This window comes from Oncorhynchus gorbuscha, linkage group LG09 (genome assembly GCF_021184085.1).
Source record: "Oncorhynchus gorbuscha isolate QuinsamMale2020 ecotype Even-year linkage group LG09, OgorEven_v1.0, whole genome shotgun sequence".
Taxonomy (NCBI): domain Eukaryota; kingdom Metazoa; phylum Chordata; class Actinopteri; order Salmoniformes; family Salmonidae; genus Oncorhynchus; species Oncorhynchus gorbuscha.
In genome coordinates this window covers 34723774-34745866 of record NC_060181.1, presented here as the reverse complement: position 1 = coordinate 34745866, position 22093 = coordinate 34723774, and the positions used below count along the sequence as shown (strand labels likewise).

General features: G+C 44.8%; 1 pseudogene; it reads right to left on the bottom strand.

Annotated features, from left to right (window-relative positions):
- Positions 1-13623: 13623 nt before the first annotated feature.
- On the bottom strand, positions 13624-18872 carry LOC124044368 (annotated as a pseudogene).
- Between the last annotated feature and the right edge of the window lie 3221 nt (positions 18873-22093).

Here is a 22093-nt window from a genome sequence, read left to right as displayed (position 1 = left end):
ACATATAATGTACACTGCCTTCGGAAAGTATTCAGACCCCTTGACTTTTTCAACATTCTGTTAGGTTACAGTTTTTATCATCATTCTACACAAATTACCCCACAATGACAAAGCAAAAACAGAATTTTAGAAACATTTACACAAGTATTCAGACCATTTACAAAGTACTTTCACAAAGCACCTTTGGCAGCAATTACAGTCACGTTTTCTTAGATATGACGCTAAAAGCTTGGCACACCTGTATTGGGGAGTTTCTCCTATTCTTCTCTGCAGATCCTCTCAAGCGCTGTCAGGTTGGATGGGAAGCGTTGCTGCACAAATTTTCAGGTCTCTCCAGAGATGTTCAATCAGGTTCAAGTCCGGTCTCTGGCTGGGCCACTCAAGGACATTCAGACATGTCACAAATCCACTCCTGAGTTGTATTAGCTGTGTGCTTATGGTCGTTGTGAACCTTGACCCCAGTCTGAGGTCCTGAGAGCTCTGAAGCAGGTTTTCATCAAGGATCTATCTGCACTTTGCTCCGTTCATCTTTGCCTCAATCCTGACTAGTCTCCCGGTCTCTACTGCTGATGAATATCCCCACAGAATGATGCTGCCACCACCATGCTTCACTGTAACGATGTTGCCAGAGAATCTTGTTTCTCATGGTCTGAAAGTCTTTTGGTGCCTTTTGGCAAACTCCAAGCGTGCTGTCATGTGCCTTTTACTGCGGTGTGGCTTCTGTCTGGCCTCGCTAACATAAAGGCCTGATTGGTGGAATGCTGTAGAGATGCTTGTCCTTCTGGAAGGTTCTACCATCTCCACAGAGGAACTCTAGAGCTCTGTCAGAGTGACCATCGGGTTCTTGGTCACCTCCTGACCAAGGCCCTTCACCCCCGATTGCTGTTTGGCTGAGCGGCCAGCTCTAGGAAGAGATTTTTGGTGGTTCCAAACTTCTTCAATTTAAGAATGATAGAGCCACTGTGTTCTTGGGGACCTTCAATGCTGCATAGATGTTATAGTACCCTTCCCCAGATCTGTCCCTCGACACAATCCTGTCTAAGAGCGCTAAGGAGAATTCCTTCGACCTCATGGTTTAGTTTTTGCATTGTAAACTGTGGAACCTTATATAGACAGGTATGTGTGCCTTTCCAAATCTTGTCCAATCAATTGCATTTCCCACAGGTTGTCTCCAATCAAGTTGTAGAAACATTTCAAGGATGATCAATGGAAACAGGATGCACCTGAACTCAATTGAGTCTCAAAGCAAAGGGTCTGAATACTTATGCAAATGTGATTTTTATTTTATACAGTCGTGACCAAAAGTTGAGAATGACACAAACATACATTTTCACAAAATCTGTTGCCGCAGTTTGTATGATGGCAGTTTGCATATACTCCAGAATGTTATGAAGAGTGATCAGATGAATTGCAATTAATTGCAAAGTCCCTCTTTGCCATGCAAATTAACTGAGTCCCCCAAAAACATTTCCAATGCATTTCAGCCCTGCCGCCAAAGGACCAGCTGACATCATGCCAGCGATTCTCTCGTTAACACAGGTGTGAGTGTTGACGAGGACAAGGCTGGAGATCACTCTGTCATGCTTATTGAGTTCGAATAACAGACCGGAAGCTTCAAAAGGAGGGCGGTGCTTGGAATCAATGTTCTTCCTCTGTTAATCATGGTTACCTGCAAGGAAACACGTGCCGTCATCATTGCTTTGCACAAAAAGGGCTTCACGGGCAAGGATGTTGCTGCCAGAAAGATTGCACCTAAATCAACCATTTATCGGATCATCAAGAAAAGAAGAAGCTTGCCCACAGAAGACAAGATGAGCGCTACTATCAGTCCTGTGTCATGCCAGATGACGTAGAGCAGGGAAATGTGTTTTTAGAACACTTGTCCAAGTGGTTGCCGGAGGACATTAGAGAAGTGATGGAGGCCCAAATTTCACTAGAAGAGTTTGAGAGCGCTCTTAGGAGGATGGGAAAAGGGAAGGTGCCTGAGATGGATGGGCTGCTGGCTGAGTTTTATCTCAAGTTTTGGGGTATACTTGGACCAGTGGTCCTCGAAGTCTTGAAGGCCATCCTTGAGACGGGGGTCCCGGGGGGGATCAATGGTTGTTGGTGTGCTGTCACTTTTATTTAAGAAGGGGGAAGTAACAGACCTTGGCAACTGGCGGCCGTTGACCATGCTGTGTGTAGATTACAAGCGACTTGCAAAGGTTTTAGCAGATCGGTTGCGCACAGCCCTCCCCTACGTCGTCCATGAGGATCAGACGTGCGGGGTAGAGGGCCGCTCTATTAGATGGAACCTACAGTTAATCAGGGACTCAATCGCTTGGGTTGAAGATAGAGGACTGCCTTTAATGGTAGCAGCGCTAGATCAGGCGAAAGTCTTTGATCGCGTTAATAGATCATTTTTATTCAGAGTGTTAGGTCGATTAGGATTTGGGGAGAAGTTCATAGGATGGATTCGTACATTATATGTCGGAGCGGGGTGCCGAGTTAGTGTAAATAGTCACTTTTTGACCTCTCGTCTGGGGTCAGGCAGGGGTGCCCACTCTCGGCTCTCCTCTTCGTTCTGTACATGGAGCCTCTGGGGGCTGCCATTAGGGCAGACACAGGGGTGGAAGGCTTGTTGATCCCTGGAAGTGGTGGGCTGCATGTTAAGATGACGCAGTACACCGACGACACTTCCTTGCTGCTGTGCAAGGACTCGTGCCTGACAAGGTCCCTTGCCATCTTTGGGGATTTCACCCGAGCGTCGGGAGCAGTTCTGAACCATGCAAAGTCTTCCGTCAAGTTTTTCGGAAGGTGGCGCGGTAGAACGGATGTGCCTGGGGGGGTTATCTCTCCCTGAGGATTCTCGGGGTCCATTTTGAGACCTCCGGCTCAGCGACGCTAAACTGGAACATGCGTATCGCAGTGGTACAGAGGAAGCTAGCAATGTGGAAGGCTAGGTATTTGTCTTTTATGGGCAAAGTCCTGGTCCTAAAGTTGGATGTGTTGCCGTCTCTTTTGTATTTGGCGTACATCTACCCATTGCCGGCTTGTCTGAGGAGGCCTCTAGTGAGGCTTGTGTTTCAGTTCATGTGGAGTGGCAGGTGCGATTGGGTCGCCAGGGCATGCATGATCTGTCCCATCGTGGAGGGAGGTAGGGGGGTACCACTTTTCCCCCTCAAGCTGGACACAATTTTTGTTTCTTTCTTGTTAACGGAGCTTGCTCATCCAGTGATACACCCGTCCGGTTACCTCCTGCGGGTGTTCTTCTCGTATCAGGCGAGAAGCGTAATGGTGTGGTCTAACACGGGTCCTCGGGCGGAACAGCTGCCGTGGCACTTTGGTCATGCGGCCAAGTGGCTGCGTGCGCACCCTGAGGTTGAAGTTGCCCGAGTAGGTTTAGATCACAGGCACCTGTACGAGGAGGTCAGAAAGGAAGGGAGTCCGCCGCCTGTAGTGGGCATCTCGGAAGTGGTCTGGGAGGGAGTGCAGGCGCGGGGTCTGGACAACAGGCTCAAGGACCTGAATTGGTTGAGCCTCCATAAGTGCTTGCCGGTACGTTCCATCATGTACCGGTATAGTTTGGTGCAATCTCCCACCTGTCCAAGATCCTCTTGTGGCAGGGAGGAGACTGTGTGCCATGTCTTTTGGGACTGTGCCTTTGCCGGAGTAGTATGGGCTAGGGCACGGGTGTTGTTAGGTTTGGTAAGGGGGGATTTTGTATTGACGTGGGCCAGGTTAGAGAGAGTGTGTAGGGCGAGCGAGAGGGACGGATAGGGACAGGTTTCTGCTCCGGCTTCTCATGAGTCTCAAGAAACCCGTTACAGAATCACCCACCACAACAGGACCAAGCGGCGTGGTAACAGGCAGCGGCAGCAGGAGCAACAAAGCCTGGATTATACGACTTGGGAGGAAATAGACAGGTGGGCGGTCGACCCAGGAAGAGGGCCGGAGCCCGCCTGGGATTCGCTGGAGCAGTGCGAAGAGGGGTATTGGAGAATGGAGTTGGAGAGACAAGCACGGCGGCGCAGTAGGAAGCCCGAGAGTCAGCCCCAAAAATGTATTGGGGAGGCACACAGGAAGTGTGGTGAAGCCAGGTAGGAGACCTGCGCCAACTTCCTGTGCTTACCGGGGGGCGAGAGAGACCGGGCAGGCACCATGTTATGCGGTGGAGCGCACAGTGTCCCCAGTGCGGGTGCATAGCCCGGTGCGGTACATACCAGCTCCACGTATCGGCCGGGCTAGAGTGAGCATCGAGCCAAGTGCCATGAAGCCGGCTCTACGCATCTGGTCTCCAGTGCGTCTCCTTGGGCCAGCTTACATGGCACCAGCCTTGCGCACGGTGTCCCCGGTTTGCCTGCATAGCCCAGTGCGGGCTATTCCACCTCGCCGCACTGGCAGGGCGACCGGGAGCATTCAACCGGGTAAGGTTGGGCAGGCTCAGTGCTCAAGAGCTCCAGTGCGCCTGCACGGTCAGGTCTATCCAGTACCACCTCCACGCACCAGCCCTCCGGTGACAGCTCCCCGCACCAGGCTTCCTGTTCATGTCCTCGGCCCAGTACCACCAGTGCCAGCACCACGCATCAGGCCTACAGTGCCCCCCGCCTGTCCAGTGCTGCCGGAGCCTTCCTCCTCTCCAGCGCAGCCGGAGTCTCCCGCCTGTCCAGCGCTGCCGGAGCCTCCCTCCTGTCCAGCGCTGCCGGAGCCTCCCTCCTGTCCAGCGCTGCCGGAGCCTCCCGCCTGTCCAGCGCTGCCGGAGCCTCCCGCCTGTCCAGCGCTGCCGGAGCCTCCCGCCTGTCCAACGCTGCCGGAGCCTCCCGCCTGTCCAGCGCTGCCGGAGTCTTCTGCCAGCGCAGAGGCGCCAGAGACCCTCAGCCCGGAGCCGCCAGAGCCCCTCAGCCTGGATGCCCCGCCCCTCTGTCCCGAGCTGCCAGGGCCCCCACCCTTCTGTACCGAGCTGCCAGAGCTTCCACCCCTCTGTCCCGAGCTGCCGCCCCTATGTCCCGAGCTGCCGCCCCTCTGTCCCGAGCTGCCGCCCCTCTGTCCAGTGGGGTCATTTAGTAGGGTCGCCGTGGTTAGGAGGCCACGGAAGCGGACAAGGTGGTGGACTAAGACTATGGTGAAGTGGGGGCCACGTCCAGCACCAGAGCCGCCACCGTGGACAGATGCCCACACAGACCCTCCTCAATAGGTTCAGGTTTTGCGGGGGGGCGGGTTCTCAATCAGAGGCAGGTGTTAGTCATTGTCTCTGATTGGGAACCATATTTAGGTAGCCTGTTTGGTGTTGGGGTTTGTGGGTGATTGTTCCTGTCTCTGTGTTTGCACCAGATAGGGCTGTTTTGGTTTTTCACATTTCTTGTTTTGTTAGTTTGTTCATGTGTCTTTATAAATTAAACATGAATAGAAACCACGCTGCATTATGGTCCGCCTCTCCTTCACCGCAAAGAAAACCGTTACACTGTCAAAAAAATCTAAAGACACTGAAGCAGCAAACTTTGTGGAAATAAATGTGTCATTCTCAATTTTGGCGGTTTTTGATTTGTCATTATGGGCTATTGTATGTAGATTGATGAGGAACAATTTTATTTGATCAATTTTAGAATAAGGCTGTAATGTAGCAAAATGTGGAAAAAGGGAAGAAGTCTGAATAATTTCCCGAATGCACTGTATATACATTTTGATGATCCCTAGGGTCCTTAATTGAGTGACGAGTTGCCTCTTGATTGTGTTAAGGACAACATCCTCTGTGGGGACATGGGTTTTGAGATGGAACATCAGTGTAATGTAAACCACCACTGTCCCAAATCTTCGAAAAAATGGAGGACGTCAATTTGAGATTGTTAAAAAATATATATATATTTGCAATGATTTTATGACAACCTTCCAACACCAGAACCTTAACTACCAGAACAGCAAGGAAAATCATCCATCTTCACCAGCTCACCATCTCTACCCTATTAATATGAATTCATGCTTATAATTGTTTTCATCTTGTTTACCTAGTGACTGGTCTTGCAGACTCTAGTGTGGTTACAGGCGATTCTGCAGTTAGTGGTTTTGTCATAAAGTGTTGTTGGAGATTTTGTAATGGTTGTAGGCATCGTAGCTGATTTAGTTGAGGTTGGAATTTCAGTCCGGAAGGTTACACCTCCAGTACTTGATAGTGAATGTGTTCTTGTGGTTGTCATGTTCAGTGATGGTGTGATAACTGTTACAAACTTTGTTATTGTTGTAACAGTTGTAATATTTGTTGTGGTGATAGGAAACATTGTTTTTGTTGGAGCTGCTGTTGTCACATAAGAAAATGTAGATGTCAGAGTACTTTATATACACTGGAGGAAGTTGTTGAACCAGTTATGAGAACTAAAGCAGCATTTGGTGTTGTCGGCCCTTCAGTTCCTGTACTGAAAGTAGTTGCATTTGATGTGGTTGTTGATCTTTCAAAGGTTGATATACAGTGAGCACCATAATTCATTGAAGAGTGACCATTTTTATTGTTATTTCGGTTCTGTACTCTAGCACTTTGAGTTTGAAAGGATACAATAACAATGATGGTGAAGTGCAGACTGTCAGCTTTAATTTTAGAGTATTTTTATACATATCAGAGGAACCGTTAAGAAATGACAGCACCTTTTGTTCATGGTCCCCGCATTTTAAGCTACTACAAGTATTTGTTGAATTGGCTTCACAGATGTGTGTCGTTAGGCAGGTGTATTCATTTGTGTCGTTAGTGAATGCAGGAGAGCTGTTGATGAACAGTATTGATTCTAGACTTTGCTATTGCCTTTAGAGGTTGTTGTTGGGGTGTGACAACATGAGGAAGACAGCAGGTCTTCAGGTGTCGATGCAAATAAACTGTCCGTCATAAGGCTCAGAAATGAAACTCAATCAATCAGGAACATTGCAAAAACCCTGGGCATGCCCAAGTCAACAGTTTGGTTCATCATTAAAAAGAAAAAAAACAACCGGTGAACTCAATTATGTCAAAGAACCCAGTAGACTGAGGAAGACCACTGTAGTGGATGACCGGAGAGTACTCTCTATGGTGAAGAAAACCCCGCTGACAACACCCCAACAGATCAAAAACACTCTGCTGGATGCAGGTGTAAATGTGTCAAAGTCTACCATACGTAGAAGACTACACCAGCAGGACCACAGAGGGTAGACTACAAGATACAAACCACTGATAAGCCTGAAGAACAGAAAGGTGAGATTACAGTTTGTTAAAAAGCACCTACAAAGCACCTAAAAGAGCCCCAAGAACTATGGAAAAAGTATTGTGGACAGATGAGACAAAGATTAACATGTACCAGAAAGAGGAAAGTGTGGGAAAAAAGACATGCCCACGATCCAAAGCATACCACCCACGATCCAAAGCATACCACCCACGATCCAAAGCATACCACCCACGATCCAAAGCATACCACCTCATCCGTGAAACATGATGGAGGGGGTGTTATGACTTGGGCCTTTATGGCTGCCAGTGGAACAGGCTCACTACAGAAATATTTTATCTGCTCAGATAAAACCAAATGCCTCCAAACTCATTGAACAGCACTTCAGCATGCAACAAGACAATAACCCTAAACATACTGCTAGAGCAACAAAGGGTTCTACAAGCAGGAACTGTAGATGGCTGCAGTACAGGCCTGGCAGAGCATCACCAGGAAGATACCCAGCATCTGGTGATGTCGATTCATCGCAGACTTCAAGCAGTCACTGTCCAATGTTTTTTGATTCCCGAAAATGGGGGGGGGAGACCATGTACAAAATCTTCTATAATTTCTAAACGGTTCATCCGACATGTATGAAAATACCCTCAAATTAAATCTGACAGTCTGCACTTCACCCTCATTGTCATTGTATCCTTTCAAACTCAAAGTGCTAGAGTACAGAACCAAAATAACAAAAAAACATGGTCACTGTCCAATGAATTATGGTGCTCACTGTAGTTGAGGCAGTATTTGTTGTGAGCTGAGTTACTTCTGCTGTTGTACTTCCAGATGTTGACCTAGTTGTCACTTTTGTAGGAAAATGTGTGGGAAATTTTCAGATTTGTGGAAGGAATTGTCCCTCTCGGTGTAGCTGTTGTGGAAACTGTAAATTTTGGATTTGCTGAAGCTGTAGAGGTTGGGGTGGTATGGACATTTGCTGTTGTAAGTTTTAGATAAACTCTCAGGTGTTTGTTGTAGTTGTTTGAGAGAAGGTTGTTGGAGTGTAAGAGAGTATTAGATTTCTCAATTTGCCTTATAGTTGCCAGTGTAAACTTTGCATTGGATGAAGTTGTTGAGACATGTTTTGTGAAGATTTGAGGAGTATTTGATGTCAATGTCAACACTTCAGTTGTGGTGCTGATAGTAGCTGTATTGTGTGTGGCTGTGGAACTGCCAATTGTACTCTGAAATATTGATCTTGTTGAAGGAGTATTTGTTGTCCCCTGCTGTTATACTTCCAGATGTTGGCCTTGTTGTCAATGTTGTAGGAACATATGTTGTGAGAGTTTGTGGAGGTGGAAGCCCTAACTTTGGTTGTTCTTACTTCTGGAGCAGTAGAGGAAATGATGGTATATGTTTCAGCAGGGTTTGTAGAAGAAAATTTGCCTGTGCAATGATGGTTGTTAGTAGATCAGAACTAGTTCTCATGGCTCACTCGTCCCTCTGCAACAGACATAATGTGGTGAGCAATATGCTTGGAACGTCAAATACCAATATAAATCACAGTATCGAATAGCAATACATATAGAACCGTGAGAATCACAATACATATCGTATTGACACCTAAGTATAGTTATAATATATTGTGAGGTCCCTGCTCTATACTTGTTCTTCAAGTGTATTAATAGGAAAACCCACAAGCACATGACTGTTATTGTGGCAAGAAAGTGAAGTCTTAGGCACTCAATCTAATCCAAATACCCTGGTGTCCTATTTTATGTGCTGGTGTTTTTGCTACCCAGCCTGGTCTAATAGACCAGATGAAGCATAGAAAACGTATATCCGGGACACCCAAATTAATATCTTACGTTTGGTATAGTTAAGGCAAAAACTAAAGTAGGGTGGTTGGTCGGGGAGGATGTATAACGCAAAACGTCTATTAACCCAAAGGTTGCAAGTTCAAATCTCATCACAGACAACTTTAGCATTTTATCTAATTAGAAACCTGGCAACTACTTGGCCTGTCAGCTAACCCTTCCCCTTACCTCAACCCTTTAACCTAACTCCAAAACTTTACCCTAACTAACATTAGCCAGCTGCCTAGAATTCATTAAAGATCAAACGTTTAGCAAACTCGTAAAACATACATTTAGCAAATTTGTAACATATATACGAAATGGGTGATGGACATCCACAAATTAATACATACCATACAAAACGTAACATATCATACTATATGAAGTCTTGGATTTATGTACAGAATAACATCAAATGCTCTGAGACTAGGTTGAGCTACCATGTCAGTTCTTGCTACTCTTGTGACCTAGAAGGGTTGGAGAAGTGAAAGCACTAGCCTAGGCATGTCAGGCTAGGATTTGATCAAGTCCTTCTGAATCTGAGATGGAACAAAAGTGGCAGAAAATTGAGGTTGTGGTGGCAGCTACATTTGGGTGTGGGAGAAGAGTTACAGGGTGTGTTAAGTGGTGATGTCCCATCCTTTCAGGTTGTTGGCATGAAGTAGGAATAAATAGTGGAGTAGGGTAGTGTTATTTTTAGTTTGTGAGTGTAGTGTATTTGTTTATTTATTCTTTCAATCATAGTATAAGGGAGTTGTTCTCCAGTCTAGAAGGAGGCTGTATTGCAACATATTGGATGCCAACCACTGTTAAACCTCATGGAAGAACAATTCTTTGGGCAAACCTGAAAGAACTGGCCAGACAATGGTTTCAAGTGGTTTCTCTCATCAACACAAATTCGATGGAGCAGCTATTATCAACATGGTGACATTCAACCATACGTGTCAACCGGAATATAGCGAAGAGGATTCAAAACAAGGAGATGAATTTAACAAACGTTAGAAGCTCAGCTCCAGCCAGCATCAGGAGTAAACTGGACACATGACATTTAATGCTTTTTTCCTGAAACAAACAAGTTCATTGCATCTGCCGCGGAGCCCAGTTTCATGTTTGCCGTAATTTGAGTTGTGAAAAAACAGCCCTTATTTTAGTGCATTTTCACCCTGCCAGCTCCTATTGGTTCATCTGAGCACCAACTCGCCTTCTGAGCAACGTTCTATTCCCAGCCCACTGTTCTGTCACAATGCCCGCTTCGCTATTGTTGGTAATAAGATATGCCCTCGTTAGACTCTTTTGCTTAACTCAAGTAACGTATTAACAAAGTAACAGCTAGTTGGTGAGCACGCTCACTATTCGCCTAGGTACACATTATGACCAATAGTGCTAATGATGGCTGGTTCATGGCCATTAACATTTTCTGGTCAAGGTTAACCATATTTACTTTCAGAAAAGGTGTAAACCTAAACAAGACGCATGTCCCTGTACTTTTGCAAGATGTTGCCGATTTAAACTGCCAGGAGATGTTTGTTTTTTGGACAATTTGATGTTTGTAAATAGCTGCTGGTTAATTTGATGTGGGTCAAACGCTAATTCGTGGGTAGGGTAGCCTAGAACACCTGTTGTAATATTACTATAATGGTATTTACTACAACAGCATTTTGATGATGGGGGGGTTAATCAAAAATAATTGCATAGGTTACCATGTTTAGTTATTTTATATGTATTATTGCAAGGCAGAACACCTGATAAACAAGCTTCATTTACATTTTTTAAATGTGGTTTAAACTGGGTGTGACCAAGTAACCTATGTGAAAGTCCAGCAATTGGCTGGGATAGGTGGGGCAGGTTTGAGACTGATCTCAGGAATTAATAAGAAAATCAGTTCCTCAGCTGCTTCACTGTCTTTATGTGAATTAACTTATTTGCTAAATATTTCCAATAGATGGCAGCGTAAGACCACGAAGCATCAGTTATAGGCTTTGCAGCAATATGATTGCCATAAAATAGCATGCAACCAAAGACTGTCTGATGATTTTCTAAAATGGTCACTCACTACTTTACAGGTAACCATCTCTTATTAGGCCAGTGTTGCTTTTGGGAGAGAAGAGGGAGAAAAAAACCCAGCCAAATAGACAGGTGGGCTAACAACCCTAGTAGACATGCATTAAACAAACATGCTTCTTTTAACAATAAAACTGGCCTTCTTTGAGGATCTGGAGCATCAGCATTTGTGGGTTCGATTACAGCCTCAAAATGTCCAGAGACAAAGAGCTTTTCTGAAACTCGTCAGTCTATTCTTGTTCTGAGAAATTGCCAAGAAACTGAAGAGCTCCTACAACGCTGTGTACTACTCCCTTCATAGAACAGCAAACTGTCTAACCAGAATAGAAAGAGTGGGAGGCCCCGGTCAACAAGTACATTAGTGTGTCTAGTTTGAGAGAGACACCTCAAGTCAACTGGCAGCTTCATTCAATATTACCTGCAAAAGTCTGAACGCCAACAGTGAGGCGACTCCGGGGTGCTGGCCTTCAAGGCAGTGTGTCTTTTGCCCATCTTAATCTTTATTGGCCAGTTAGATAGTTGCAAAGAGAGCCATCTCTGACTAAAAGGCCAGCATCCCGCAGTCACCTCTCCACCGACGTTCAGACCGGTGTTTTGCAGGTACTATTTAATGAAGCTGCCAGTTGAGGATATGCGAGGCTTCGGTTTTTGGCATTAATACATGTCACATAGTTTGCAAATTTAAAACATTGAGTTTGAAGCCCCATACAAACACAGTCTCTTGTTTTAAGGCAGTAGCCTTCATTTCTCAGAACACGAAGACTGACGAGTTTCAGAAGAAAGGTCGACATTACAGGCTCAATCAAACCCACAAATGCTGACGCTCAACTAGTCTAAAGGCAATTATAGTGCATCTTTAAATCAGAACAGTTTGCAATTGTTAGCACAACTGAAAGGGTTTAATGATCAAGCAGCTGATCCAAGTTTAGCATAAAAAACGCTAACGTGCCTCTAGATATTCTTCTATAAATTTAAAAAAGCCGTTTCCAGCAACAGTCATTTACAACGTCTACATTGTATTTCAACGGACAAGTGCGTTGCTTTAAAAACGTGGACAATTAAGTGACCAAACTTCTGAATGGTAGTATACATTTAAAATATGTTGGTAGTTAAGGGGTTATAGTTACGAGAGGAAAGACTAGATTGTAAACTGATTAAAATTCAAAAACGCCACCCTGGCATCTTTAGCTGTCGATACGATTTGGAAATGCGAAGCTGAAACACAAAATCAATTTCCACAGGCAAAATGGGCTATTTCATAAAAATGTGCTTTAGTCTTCATTTAAGGCTAGCAGTGTGGTTAAATCAAGTTGCTTGAAGAAACGGGCAGGGTTTGTGACCGAGGTAACCTAAATCACCCCATTTGCAGGTTCACAAGCACCTCTGCCATATGCACAAATGTCCCAATGCTGAGGGAGTGTAAGTTATTACTTATGTAGGGGGCTAATTAGACACAATTAACAAGCAAGGCTGCAGGCTCAAGCAAAGCACTATCCCAACACTCATCCCAATATGTTTAGAGTTTGACAATATTCATACAAAATAATTGAAAGGTGTGCATAATGACAACACATGCGTGTCTGAGACTTCACACAAATTCTCCCAATTTGAGATGTTTTCCAAGCTATAAACAAGTTAAATTGCATCACTGAAGTCAGTGTATTCCCAAGTTCATCGTTTAGTGATCACCGCGCAACTGAAAGTCAACTTCGGAATTGTCAGCAACACATGACAACAGCAATTTAGTAGGGTCTGGTTTGGGACTCATCGTGAGCTTCTTGGTCCATATGAAGTATTGTTTGTGTGCAGGTGTGACGCAATGTCACCAGGGGTAAATGGGGAGGGGTGTCTTCCTTGAGACAATAGCATCCCAAAACTAATGTTTACTCAACCTGAAAGTTAGAACCAGAATTGTCAATTCGACAGTAAGTTTAGCCCCTCCAAGTGAATACACCCCTGAATGTCCAATAGATGGTTATTTGCTAATGTTATACATTGAGTAAATGGTGTGTTGCTAAACAACTGTTTGCTAAGGTCTTTGTATAATGACTACACCAATCCAGGAAGGGCTGTCAAAAGCTACTGAAGTTAAATGAACATGAGCTGACGGGAGGCACTGCCTTGCACAGGTCCTTGTTTCCCCAAAACATCTTAAGGCTAAATGTATTAGTATCCTATGGTTAATGTGAATTTAGTCTTAAGCCGCTTTTAGGAAACCGTATCTAGAGAGTCACTTAGCACAGAAAACCCAGACCGGGAATGATTAGCATTGTTGACAGTGCCTTGGTATAATGTCCTTGAAAACAGACAAATCCCTCTAGGCTGCATCAAAATGCACACATGAGTCTGTCACCAAACAGCCAAGTCACCACAAAAATTGATGTTGTGAAGACACCTGCCATACGCACAATTTTACCAAAGCTGACAATTACAAAGGTGTAGAGGCTACAGTAATTAGTTACGTGGCCCAAGTCAGGTACGCTGCAGAGCAAACCAGTATACAATTTCACAAAATAGGTTAAAAAGCAGACCTAAGTCTCATTACAATAAATACAACTCAGTTAAATAGGCAAGATTTAAAAAAAATATTTAATATGCATTAGTCAAATTACCACATTTCTTTAGCATGTTCAAGCATCAGATTTGTCACCCTGTAGATTGTCAGACCTGGAAAAACAAAATAGGTGTGAAAGATAGAAGTGCTCCTATTTAAGCAAGTTACTTTCAAATCTGGGAACAAAAAGATATGAAAGACTCACCTTTTATTTAAAGCAGCACTCTTCTCAGTTATTTTATTTAGAGCACATGTAGTAGATCTGGTGGGGAGAAATTAAGTGAGATTAAATACTAACTAAACAATTAATGTGACAAAATGTAAAGAAATGAAGGCCAACTACAGTTCACTTTTCTGGTACATCAGTCACCATGTGACAATAAACCAATCCAGGGAATCAAGATGCAAGTCCCCAGTCTTCCTCACCTCCTAATTCCATCAAAACAGCGCTCTTCACAAGTTTTTTCTGTGGGCATACACACTTCAGTAGAGCACATGAAGTAGATCTGTTGAGGAGGAATGAAGTGAGATTCAATACCAACTAAACATGTTTGACTTTGTGCAGCTCAAAAATATAAAAGTTGCACACAATAGAACGAGCTTTTTGAAAGCCTCATTCAACAATCAAGGTGTGAATCCCAGTCCATATTCTGCTTCCTCACCTCCTCATCCAGATACTTGTTGGTCTGTTGATCCATGAACTGGAATGCTTGGACCATGAAGCGACGCTGGTGGCGGTTCTGGGGCAGGTTGCTGAATTTAAGGATGGAGACATTGGGGTCCTGAGGGTTGGCACACCTAGAAGTGAGAAATTGATAGAGAACTCAAAGACAACTTCCTCTTGGCAGCGCAAGGCCCTCAAACTAGAAGGCTCTGGAACTCATAGGGTAAGAGTTGAATATCCTTGGTATAAGGAGTTGAGTCACAAAATGGCTGTCATGTTTTGGCTACGGAAAGGGCAAAGTTAAAACAAAAAGGGATCCTTTAGGATTTTGGCAATGAGACACTTTATCTACTTTTGATAGAGATGAACTTAAATACCATTTGTCTGCCCCTATGGCCAATATGAAGGAAGTGATTGGTAGTGTCATTAGCCAAAGCTAGCAGATACCTAGTCTTCATTGTGCCAAAGCTGGTTAGAAAATTCCTTCAACTGCATACAGACAAACAGAGCCACAAATTGACCTGACTCTGGGTAAGTACATAAAGGGACTCATTGCCAAAATTAAGAGAACATTGGAGTCCATCCATCTCAGCCTCTAATAAAAGCCAATGGCTGTTCAAGAACAAGGTGGCCCACCAATATGTCATCTACAGTACGTTAGGCAAATCAGTCACACCAAGTCATTGCAGTGCTTACCCTTCGTGAATGAGCACCAGAACATTCTTGGCAGAGCGGGGATAAGCCAGACAGTAGTTGACCAAAAGTGTCGCCTCTGGATTTGGAGAAGTCAGACGAACTTCTAGATACACAAGTTTACCCAGGAAGAGACGCAGGGGCTGATGGTGCCGTTTGAGGTACTTGGTATAGGTTTTGTCTGGTGGGGGAGGTAAAAGAGCAATTTAAGCATTGGGCTTGTCAGCAATGTAAAGTATCCGCAACAATGGGACAGTAAACATTATGTTCCGGCCATTGCGTGTTTACATGTCAGCCAGATACCTTCAGCAATCCTGAGTTCGACACCAAACAGTCCCTTGGATGTCACCTTTGAAGGGAATGTTACACTGGGGCTTTTCACCATGTAGCCCACACTCGCCACTGACGGCACGGTACCCAGCATTTTAGGTAGCGGCACTCAACCATGACTCTGGAGATGAACATAGGGGGGTACTAGTCAATCTCAGCAGGTGCATTTAATGATTCCTCAATTAGTGAGATTAAAATTACATTCTGAAAGTGCCAAGTATTCGTGGCATTTGCAACAGCAATGTTTGAAGTTATACACTGAGAGCTAATTAACTGGTGAATCAGCTCAATATATAGGAACACTAGGACAGAGGCATATAGCAAAGACAGAAATCTACAAGGTGTAGACATTGAGATGTTCATTAAACACCAAACTGAAGAACCTGTCCAATAAGCAATGTTACATTTTGCAACAAACAAAATGTGACATCTGAATTACCTGCGGGGTTGTCTCTGGATATTATGCCATACTTCAGGTTAAGGGTTCGAACGGCCGTCTGTACCTCTGCTGTGTAGATCACGGTATTGCCAATTTCCTAATTAAGATCAAAACAATAAAGTAATTGTGTGGATCAACAAGAACCAGGAGGATTCCAGAAGCCGTAATATTCTTGTCCACTTACATATGAGCGAGTTCCACATTCAGTGACTGAGAACTTGAAGACCACAAACTTATCAGTGACAATGACTGGGCCACAGCTAGACTTCCCAGCTACCACAGGTTTGGTGGGAGTCACAGGGAAAGTAGTGAGGTTATGGTGAACGGCAAAGATAAACTGATGGTCTGCAGTGCACTCTGGGGAGGGAGAGCGGTACACATCAGTCCTCACTATTCAAAGCCAAACATCATCTTGCCCCGTGAAAGAGTATTTACCATCCATTGGGTAGAAGCAGGCGGAAGTTGCCGAATCCACACAGCAACCCATCACCAAACACTTGGAAGACGAGATTCCAGTGAAACCACAAGCCAAGTGCTGGTTCTGGGGAATACTGCAGCCTGAAATACAAAAACATTGGAAGTGAGGATCAGTAGCCAATGAATTATACTTCAGAAAAAAAGTTACATGTAGTGTCAGTCCCATGTTTCATGAGCTGAAAGCACACACACAATTGTTCCATTTGTGAAGAAAGCTACTTCTGTGCACAATTGTGTTTACATCCCTGTTAGTCATTATTTATCCTTTGCCAAGATATTTCATCCACCTGAGGCACAGCAAGAAGCTTATTGGGTTGTGCCGTGGCAGAGATCTTTGTGGCCTATACTCGGCCTTGTCTCAGGATGGTAAGTTGGTGGTTGAAGATATCCCTCGTGGTGTGGGAACTGTGCTTTGGCAAAGTGGCTAGGGTTATATCCTTCCAGTTTGGCCCTGTCCGGGGTGTCATCGGATGGGACCAGCGTCTCCTGACCCCTCCGGTCTCAGCCTCCAGTATTTATGCTGCAGTAGTGTGTGTCGGGGGCTAGGGTCAGTTTGCTATATCTGGAGTACTTCTCCTGTCCTATCCGGTGTCCTGTGTGAATGTAAGTATGCTCTCTTTCTCAGGACCTGAGTCCTAGGACCATGCCTCAGGTAGTCCTGACATGACTCCTTGCGGTCCCCAGTCCACCTTGCCGTGCTGCTGCTCCAGTTGCAACTGTTCTGCCTGTGATTATTATTTGACCATGCTGGTCATTTATGAACATCTTGGCCATGTTCTGTTATAATCTCCACCCGGCACAGCCAGAAGAGGACTAGCCACCCCACATAGCCTGGTTCCTCTAGGTTTTGGCCTGTCTAGGGAGTTTTTCCTAACCACTGTGCTGCTACACCTGCATTGCTTGCTGCTTGGGGTTTTAGGCTGGGTTTCTGTACAGCACTTTCAGATGATGTACAAAGGGCTATATAAATACATTTGATTCATTAAATAGCATGATCAATACACAGGTGCACCTTGTACTGGGTACAATACAATTTGCAGCTCTGTCACAACACAATGCCACAGATGTCTCAAGTTCAGGGAGCATGCAATTGGCATGCTGACTGCAGAAATGTTCATTACTCTATCATAAGCCACCTCCATTTTAAAAGAATTAGGCAGTGTGCAAACCAGCATCACAACCGCAGACCAGGTTTAACCATGCCAGCCCAGGACCTCCACATCCGTCTTCTTTACCTGTGGGACCGTATGAGACCAGCCACCCAGATAGCTGATGAAAGTAAGGAGTATTTGTAATAAAGCCCTGGTGGGGAAAAACCTTCCTTAGAGTCACTGGAGAGCCAGGCCCAACCAGTGGGCCTATACCCTCCCATTGGCTGTGCCCCTGCCCAGTCACGTGCAATCCATAGACTAGGACCTAAAGTATATCAATTTCAATTGACTGATCACCATATGAACTGTAACTCAGTAAAGTCGGTGCATTTATGTTTGTTCACTAATAGCTGTAAACTCAATGACCAGTGGATAGAAGTCCATCTGAGCACTGGAGTAGATACCAGTTTCAATGGTACCTCTGAAATGGTCAAAATGACCAGGTCTCCAAAAAGCATATCAAGACCAAGTTCATCTTTAGAACGTTCTTAGAAGCATTGTTAAACATTTCACAAAATGCTCCTTTACCGACTGCCTCAGACCACAATAACAGCAAATATTGATGCTTATCCAAAGAAATAGAATAAACGTTTCATGAGACTCACCAGGATATTTGGTGGTATTTTGAGCGCTGGGATTGCGAAGGGTGGGATTAAGACACTTTGAAGGAGGCCCACCATGGGCATTGCGAAGACCATTAGAGAGGGGCAGGTGGACGGTCGAGGACAACGAGGATTTGGGGCTAGCCGCACAGGACACTGTAGAAACATCCATTATGCCAGCTTCATTGACATACAACACCATCAAGGTGTACCGCCCAGCCTGCAGAGTCAGTGGCAAGAAATGGACAATCATTCCAATGACACATTTACACCATTAAATGTATCATTTAAAACTGGAAAGGCAAAAACCTACCTGACGACTAATGAGGCAGCCTGAAAAGCGGACAGTTAAGGCGTTCTGATATTGTCCTCGATTTAAGGAGTATCCACAGGATTCCGGGGCGTCAAGAACAGAGAGCATACTGTTGGGTCCTGTAGGGAAATTTAAAAAGTGAGCAAAGTAGCCAAATTGCATTTGATGATCTTCAAACGTATAAATAACTTACCCAAAATCTTGACTTCACTCATTGGACCAGCTGGCAGTGTTACTTTAAACTCATCCTCACCGCACAGAACCGCTAAACTGACTGGGGCAGCTTCGGTAACGGATACCCACTGTTTTGCATCTGATACCTCCTCGAATTGCTCCTGGAATCCACGGTCGGCGTTAAGATCGACATTGTCGGGGTCTCCAAGTTGCACTACAGCCTTGTCTTTGGTATAATTCTCCTCTGTGTCAAGGTCGTGGTGGGCAAAGGTTGCCTCTTCGGAAACGCGCTCCCATCCCGCTGCAAGCAATGCAAAGCAAAGCCAAACCGGGAAAAAAAGCAGTGCGCTCCTTTGCCAAGTCATGGTTTCATACAATGCCTCGCCGAATGCTGAAACGGTATGACAGCTGATGTCTCTCCTAGGTATATATAGGAAGTATTTGCAATTGGCTGCACCTTTCTACCAATTGGAACAACGTTACTCTCCATCAGAATATACGTTCTCACAAAATCAACGGTGACATCTGGAGTAAATAATCTATTACCTGCCACTATGTTTGCGTTTACACAGGCAGCCCAGTTCGAATATTAGGTTTGAGTGCTTTAGAGCGGCATACCTTTCTTACCTCCCTCTGAATAGTAATAATACACAATGATCCTAACGTGATTAGACAGGTGAATGCAAGGGATAGCGCCATCCCAAAGCTTTCACTGTCCAGGATTGTCTGTACAGTGCCATGCATATTTTTGATATTGAATGTTATCAGATCTTCAACCAAAACCTAATATTAGATCAAGGGAACCCGATGGAAAAATAACACAACAATTACATACTTAATTCATTTATTTCATAAATAAAGTTATGCAACACCCAACGCCCCTGTGTAAAAATGTAATTGACCCCTTACACTCAATAACTGGTTGTGCCCCTCCTTCATCTGGAATGACTCCAACAAAACGCTTCCTGTAGTTGTTAATCAGTCTATCACGTCGCTTTAGAGGAATTTTGCTGCTGCAGCTTAGTGACATTTGAAGGTTTTCAAGAATGAACTGCTCATTTCAAGAACTGGCACAATATTTCAATTGGGAAAAGGTCTGAACTTGTACTCGGCCATTCCAATATTCAAATTTGTTGCTTTTTAGCCATTTTCATTTAGATTTGATTGTGTGTTTCGAGAATGGCCTTCCTTGCATGACCCAGCTGCGCTTCAGTTTCAGCTCACAGACAGATGGCCTGACATTCTCCAGCATAATGATACAGAGCAGAATTCATGGTTCCTTCTATTAAGGCTAGTCGTCTCGGTCCTAAGGCAGCAAAGCATCCCTAAACAATCACACCACCACCATACCACCACCATGCTTGACTGTTGGTATGAGGTTCTTACTGTAGAATGCAGTGTTTGGTTTTCACCACATATAATGTACTCTGCCTTCGGAAAGTATTCAGACCCCTTGACTTTTTCAACATTCTGTTAGGTTACAGTTTTTATCATCATTCTACACAAATTACCCCACAATGACAAAGCAAAACTGAATTTTAGAAACATTTACACAAGTATTCAGACCATTTACAAAGTACTTTCACAAAGCACCTTTGGCAGCAATTACAGTCAAGTTTTCTTAGATATGACGCTAAAAGCTTGGCACACCTGTATTGGGGAGTTTCTCCCATTCTTCTCTGCAGATCCTCTCAAGCGCTGTCAGGTTGGATGGGAAGCGTTGCTGCACAAATTTTCAGGTCTCTCCAGAGATGTTCAATCAGGTTCAAGTCCGGTCTCTGGCTGGGCCACTCAAGGACATTCAGACATGTCACGAATCCACTCCTGCGTTGTCTTAGCTGTGTTCTTAGGGTCGTTGTGAACCTTGACCCCAGTCTGAGGTCCTGAGAGCTCTGAAGCAGGTTTTCATCAAGGATCTCCCTGCACTTTGCTCTGTTCATCTTTGCCTCAATCCTGACTAGTTTCCCGGTCTCTACTGCTGATGAATATCCCCACAGCATGATGCTGCCACCACCATGCTTCACTGTAACGATGTTGCCAGAGAATCTTGTTTCTCATGGTCTGAAAGTCTTTTGGTGCCTTTTGGCAAACTCCAAGCGTGCTGTCATGTGCCTTTTACTGCGGTGTGGCTTCTGTCTGGCCTCGCTAACATAAAGACCTGATTGGTGGAATGCTGTAGAGATGCTTGTCCTTCTGGAAGGTTCTACCATCTCCACAGAGGAACTCTAGAGCTCTGTCAGAGTGACCATCGGGTTCTTGGTCACCTCCCTGACCAAGGCCCTTCTCCCCGATTGCTGTTTGGCTGAGCGGCCAGATCTAGGAAGAGTCTTGGTGGTTCCAAACTTCTTCAATTTAAGAATGATAGAGACCACTGTGTTCTTGGGGACCTTCAATGCTGCATAAATGTTTTAGTACCCTTCCCCAGATCTGTCCCTCGACACAATCCTGTCTAAGAGCGCTAAGGAGAATTCCTTCGACCTCATGGTTTAGTTTTTGCATTGTAAACTGTGGAACCTTATATAGACAGGTATGTGTGCCTTTCCAAATCTTGTCCAATCAATTGCATTTCCCACAGGTTGTCTCTAATCAAGTTGTAGAAACATCGCAAGGATGATCAATGGAAACAGGATGCACCTGAACTCAATTTTGAGTCTCAAAGCAAAGGGTCTGAATACTTATGCAAATGTGATCTTTTTTATTTTATACAGTCGTGACCAAAAGTTGAGAATGACACAAATATACATTTTCACAAAATCTGTTGCCTCAGTTTGTATGATGGCAGTTTGCATATACTCCAGAATGTTATGAAGAGTGATCAGATGAATTGCAAATTAATTGCAAAGTCGCTCTTTGCCATGCAAATGAACTGAATCCCCCAAAAGCATTTCAGCCCTGCCGCCAAAGGACCAGCTGACATCATGCCAGCGATTCTCTCGTTAACACATGTGTGAGTGTTGACGGGGACAAGGCTGGAGATCACTCTGTCATGCTTATTGAGTTTGAATAACAGACTGGAAGCTTCAAAAGGAGGATGATGCTTGGAATCAATGTTCTTCCTCTGTTAATCATGGCTACCTGCAAGGAAACACATGCCGTCATCATTGCTTTGCACAAAAAGGGCTTCACAGGCAAAGATATTGCTGTCAGTAAGGTTGCACCTAAATCAACCATTTATCAGATCATCAAGAACTTCAAGGAGAGCGGTTCATTTGTTTTGAAGAAGGCTTCAGGGAGCCCAAAAAAGTCAAGCAAGCGCAAGGACCGTCTCCTAAAGTTGATTCAGCTGCGGGATCGGGGCACCACCAGTACAGAGCTTGCTCAGGAATGGCAGCAGGCAGGTGTGAGTGCATCTGCACGCACAGTGAGGCAAAGACTTTTGGAGGATGGCCTGATGTCAAGAAGGGCAGCAAAGAAGCCACTTCTCTCCAGGAAAAACATCAGGGACAGACTGATATTCTGCAAAAGGTACAGAGATTGGACTGCTGAGGACTGGGGTAAAGTCTCTGATGAATCCCCTTTGGGGCATCTGGAAAAAAACTTGCCGTCAGAAGACAAGGTGAGCGCTACTATCAGTCCTGTGTCATGCCAACAGTAAAGCATCATGAGACCATTCATGTGTGGGGTTGTTTCTCAGCCAAGGGAA